This window comes from Papaver somniferum, chromosome 11 (genome assembly GCF_003573695.1).
Source record: "Papaver somniferum cultivar HN1 chromosome 11, ASM357369v1, whole genome shotgun sequence".
NCBI classification, from domain to species: domain Eukaryota; kingdom Viridiplantae; phylum Streptophyta; class Magnoliopsida; order Ranunculales; family Papaveraceae; genus Papaver; species Papaver somniferum.
This window is the reverse complement of record NC_039368.1, coordinates 100,747,913-100,753,294: the sequence shown is the minus strand read 5'-3', so window position 1 is coordinate 100,753,294 and position 5,382 is coordinate 100,747,913. Positions and strand designations below refer to the sequence as shown.

Here is a 5,382-nt window from a genome sequence, read left to right as displayed (position 1 = left end):
ATTATGAGGTCCTTTACATGCTCCAAGCATAGAAGACAGTTTTGTAGAGCTAGAGTTGAATCTTTTCAAATTCTCTTCTAGGACATTGATCTTTTCAAGAGCGGCACTAAGATCAGTCTTCAATTTTTTTCTCTGGATAGAAAAAATTTTTCTCTGTCATTCAAACATTTTTGTTGAGATTCATATCTTACTTCGGTTTCTGCAAGTCTTTCTTTCAACACAAAGAGATTTCGACGAAGATCAACATATTAAGATTTCTTTGAACATATATCCTCGTCGCGATTTTTAAGAGTAGCTTGTAATTAACTATACCCACAATCGTACCCCTAAAGAGTTTTCTCAATATTCTGTTTTCAATGCAGATAGGAGTCAGAAATTCAGCCAAATAGGATGTTGACCTTTTTTTTTCTTTAGAAGACGATCAAAGAGAATGCTGTACTGAGAAACTTCTTCTTCGACATCTTGTCCTTCTTATGAATCACTTTCATCAGAAAGTTCATCTAACTGTTTATCGAGACGTGCTTCCCAGTTAGATGTGGATTTAGAAGATGACGGAGTCGTAACATAAATTTCAATAAAATCAGGACTTTTATCCAAGATGGAATTTTCCTGAACTGGTGATGCATGAACAAAGATATTCTCATCCATATCAGATCGCTACAAAGCCAGACTTATCAGGTCTGTAATGTGTTTGCCTGCTCTGATACCAATTGAAAATACGGGGGTCTAACAAACACACCCAACAATTCGTTTGGCAATCTGAGATGACTTACTCCAATACACTTTCTAGAGAATCAACTAGACAGACAGACTCAATCTAGAATAAAGTATATCAAAGAGTGTAATATCTCTAACTCTCAATTCAATCCACAATCAGCAAATAGAAATCTGCGAGTCCGATTGAATATAAGAGGAGTAAACTTGAACGGTACCAAAGACCAATGTTCAAGTGTCAATCAATATAATCAACAACCAAAGGTTGGATTCTCTAATTGATTGAACTATGCACAACCTGTGATATTTCAATTATATAAACAAATATAATGCGGAAAAGAAATAACACAGACACCAGAATTTTTGTTAACGAGGAAACTGCAAATGCATAAAACCCCGGGACCTAGTCCAGATTTGAACACCACACCGTATTAAGCCGCTACAGACATTAGCATACTCCAAGTTAACTTCGGACTGGAATGTAGTTGAACCATAATCAATTTCACACTGATCAACGTACAATTGTGCTTCTTACGTCTGTGAATCCTAGCAGCTACGCATTTGCTTCCCTTAGCTGATCTCACCCACAACTAAGAGTTGCTACGACCCAAAGTCTAATACTTAATAAACCAATCTGTCTCACACAGAAAAGTCTATTGTATAGATAAATTTGTCTCCCACAGATAAACCTATGAGATTTTGTTTCGTCTTTTGATACATCAAGGTGAACAGGAACCAATTGATATACCAGACTTATATTCCCGAAGAACAGCTCAGTATTATCAATCACCTCACAATAATCTAAATCGTATGATGGCGAAACTAGATATTGTGGAATCACAAACAATGAGACGAAAGATGTTTGTGATTACTTTTTTATCTTGCCTATCGGATAAATAAATCTCAAGCCAATTTTATAATTGTACTCGTACGATAGAAACAACAAGATCAGATCACACAACTACAAGAGAAGTAGTATCGGTCTGGCTTCACAATCCCAATGAATTCTTCAAGTCGTTAACCTACAAGGTCTCGAGAAGAAACCTACAAGGTCTCGAGAAGAAACCTAAGGTTAAATGAGAATCGACTCTAGCTATACAACTAGTATAACATAGGAGGTGTGGGGATTGGGTTTCCCAGTTGTTAGAGTTCTCATTTACATAGTTTTCAAATCAGGGTTTGCAATCCAAGTTACCTTGGTAAAAAATCATTTAATATTCACCGTTAGATGCACTACACCATATTCAAGGATTAGTAACTAGAAGTCGCAACATCTTTGTAGCTATTGTAAATTTTCAGTTGCTAATTTTTTGCAAAAATTTCGCAACAGCTGAAGACAGTGACTAAACTCGCAACTGTTTGTTTCAGTTGTGATTCACAACATTTTGGTTTGACACATGTGCCACTCGTGAGTGTGACTTGGCACAGTTTAGACTGACTCAGTATTCAGCCCATTCAGCTAGAAAACTGACTCGAATATCTATTATCTTATCGAGCAGACCATTCTCTTAACTCATTCTTTTATCTGTTTCTCTCTCTTTATCTCAGTTTCGAAGTAATTTGTTGACGAATCGTTTAAATGAAAACTTACGTTCTTCATCACTATCCTGCAGATTTCCTATTGAAAACCAACTAGATTGAAAACCTACGTTTCAACCCTAACCCTAGATTTACTCGAACAGATTTAAGGTTCCTGCTGCAGAAATTGAAAGTTAGGGTTTGAGGTTATGTTCTAAGATGAACGCTGCTTTGCTGCACGAATCAAGATTGAATGGGTTTGCAGAGAATGATGTTGGTGGTTGGATTTGAGATCGAAAGTTAGGGTTGGATTTGAGATTGAAAGTTAGGGTGGAAAACATAGAAATTGAAAGTTAGGGTTTGATATTTGTGGAGTTTGAAAGTTAGGGTTGGATTTGAGTTTGAAAGTTGTGTGGAAAAGATAAAAATTTAAAGTTCGGATTGGATTCGATATTCTGAGATTGAATGGGTTTGCAGAGACTAATGTTGGTGGTTGGATTTGTGGAGTTTGAAGCTGCTTTAACTAGCTTGTGCAGATGATGAAGTGGTATTGTCATTTGAGAATTGAAGCCTATGCTGAGGAACTGAATATGGCATTGTTGCTTGGTGTCGGTGCTGCTACTAAGTGGTGGTTGTGCAATGGTTGGGACTGATTTAGGAGACAAGGATGAGAAGATTCAGAAATGCAAGTGGTGGTGTTGCTGGGATTGCAATGGTTGCACTGGAGTTGGAGATGGCTGGCGTTTGTATAGCAATGCTTTGCAGGGAATGTGTTGTGAGACAGTTGAGTGTTGGAAACGGTTAGCTTGTAGACTGTTGCCATTGTTACTTCTTGTCTTTCTCTCCCTGTAGAAAAGGTGAATGGTTATTTCATTTATTTGTTTCTGCGATGATTTTGGTTATGTGTTTGTTTGGAATTATGAGATTTTGTGTTTCTTGACATCAATTTGGCTTGTTACGTTGAATTTTTTGTGTTCACCTTGGTGTTTAGGATATTTATGAATTGGGGTTTATTTGATCTGGGATAAATAACTGATTAGGTTGGTGGAACTTAACCATTTCTGAAATTTCAGTTGGTACAGACATAAGAGCCTTGTATGCATCTTTTGGTTTACTTTGGGATTATGTGAACTTGTATGTCCAATTTATGAAGGGTTAAATTACCCTGCAGGTGATCCTCTTCAAACACCAAGTACACAACCTATACCTCCTCCAATGCTAAGTATGTATGAGGTGATTTCCGTATTACAGCTGCTTGACCGGTATGTATATGAATTTGTTCGTACTTTCATAGACTGGAAATGGGGCATTCGTTTCATATTGCCCTTCAATTGGTTAAGGTTCTTTTTTGACAAGTTCTTCATTTTCCTTTATGAAGACAGGTAACTCATGTTGCACTTGTATTTGAAGTTCACAGGGGTTGGATTAACGAGAACGATGCCATGGATGCTACTGTACTTCAGGTTCCGCATTTTTTCTTTCACATATGACACCCTTCTTTTATTTGTGTGAATATCATTAAAGTATTATATATTAATTTGTTTAGCTTCTCTTAGAAAGGGATAGTTGGATTTGAATTTGGCTTATATCTGATACTGAGTAGTTATAAAATCAATTACACTAGGCTGATTGCCGAGGAACCCATATAAATGATGATTGAGACTATATTTCACATCTGAAAAACAGTCAAGAAGGTGTTGTTAATGATGGGATTGGGAGGAGATTCCAAGTCCTAGTAATGCAATGATAGATTTGTTGTTATTAAACTCGAAATTGCAGGTGAAGAAATTAAGAGAGGAGCTCAATACAACCAGGGAAAACACACCTCTGGGCACCGGGAAAACTTCACATCAAGGTGTTTGCTTAAAATCCTGAAAGAATAAAAAAAGAGTTTTGGCATAAGCTTTAGATCAGAGTTGGGGCTATCGTGACTGCATGCTGCTAGATTCGAAGGCAAGTTTGTTTTGTTTTTGTGTCAGAGATGGCTTAATTATAATTTAAAATTGGGTTTTGTAGCTAATCCATATTCTTAAGATTTATCATAGAAATAAGCTCCTAGTTTCCGTGCAGTATATGGATGTTTAATCATTGTTGGCATTGTGGAAATCTTGTGAGTAACCTATAACATCACAAGAGGTGAGGTCAGTGATTAACCTATTTCCGTCATATATTATTACCATGCTCTGTTTTTCTTATGATCAATATTGTGGAAGTTGCTGCCATATGGTGTGTTAGTGTGTTTAATGATTGGTAGCACTTAGTTTTCTCTGTACGTTTGCTGAGATGCAAAGACTACTCAATTTTTGACCACTATATTATGTTTATCTATCCACTTTTTAGTAGATTAGTTATTTTATTTATCCATGTTTATATCTTTAGTTTAGCGAGAATGGAGAATTGTTGCTCAAAAGTGAGGCTTCATTAACGGCAAAGCATGCATACTACTAATTACATCATAACCACAGTCTTTTGCTCCCTGGTTGGAAGTTTGCAAAATTACCTGTCTTACTTGGGCACTCAAAAAATGCAACTGTTATCTGGACCTTTTTGATTGATTTCATGTTTCCTTATATAGATGCTCTTAAGTGCACGTTGGAGGAATGGTGGATTTAAGGGTGCACACGGTACGGTTCGGCTCGGTTCTTGCCGAGGCCGAGTACCTGTACCCCCAGAGGTCGGTACTGAACTTTTGGGACCGGTACCGGTACCGTGTACCTCGGTTCCGGTACGGGACCGGTACCTTTTCAGTAGCAATATTAACAAATTCTTTTACCTGTTTTTTCTATATAACAAATTCTCATTCAAAGCATCAACTAATAAGTAGCAATATTACTAACAAACCAAACAAACAATGTCTTGAAAATATGGAAAAAAAAGTAGCAGTAGCCACACTAAGTCTTGAAAATGAGAAAATATGGAAAAAAAACAACTAGCAGTGCAGCTAGTGCTGCAGTAGTCTTGAATCTTGATCTTCTAATCCATGTCAGCAACACTTGTGGTGTCATCAGTGTTGATAGGACCAAGTAACGCTGCAAAAACAAATAATAGCAGTTAGTAACTATTAGACTATATCTATTACTGCCAAACACAAGTAATAATGTAATATGTTACCTTCTTCAACTTCAACATCATCATCTGGTATGTAATCAG

The 5,382-nt window shown here is 36.8% G+C and overlaps 1 long non-coding RNA gene across 5 annotated transcripts; it reads left to right on the top strand.

Moving 5' to 3' along the window:
- Window positions 1-2,248: 2,248 nt before the first annotated feature.
- Window positions 2,249-4,895, top strand: LOC113323572. 5 transcript variants are annotated; one of them, XR_003347698.1, is made up of 4 exons: window positions 2,249-3,089; window positions 3,404-3,494; window positions 3,611-3,695; window positions 4,012-4,572. It is a non-coding gene; the product is annotated as an uncharacterized LOC113323572 (long non-coding RNA). The 5 variants fall into 5 exon arrangements; XR_003347696.1 differs by adding an exon at window positions 4,808-4,895 and having other exon boundaries at window positions 3,404-4,368; XR_003347695.1 differs by having other exon boundaries at window positions 3,611-4,572.
- Window positions 4,896-5,382: the final 487 nt, after the last annotated feature.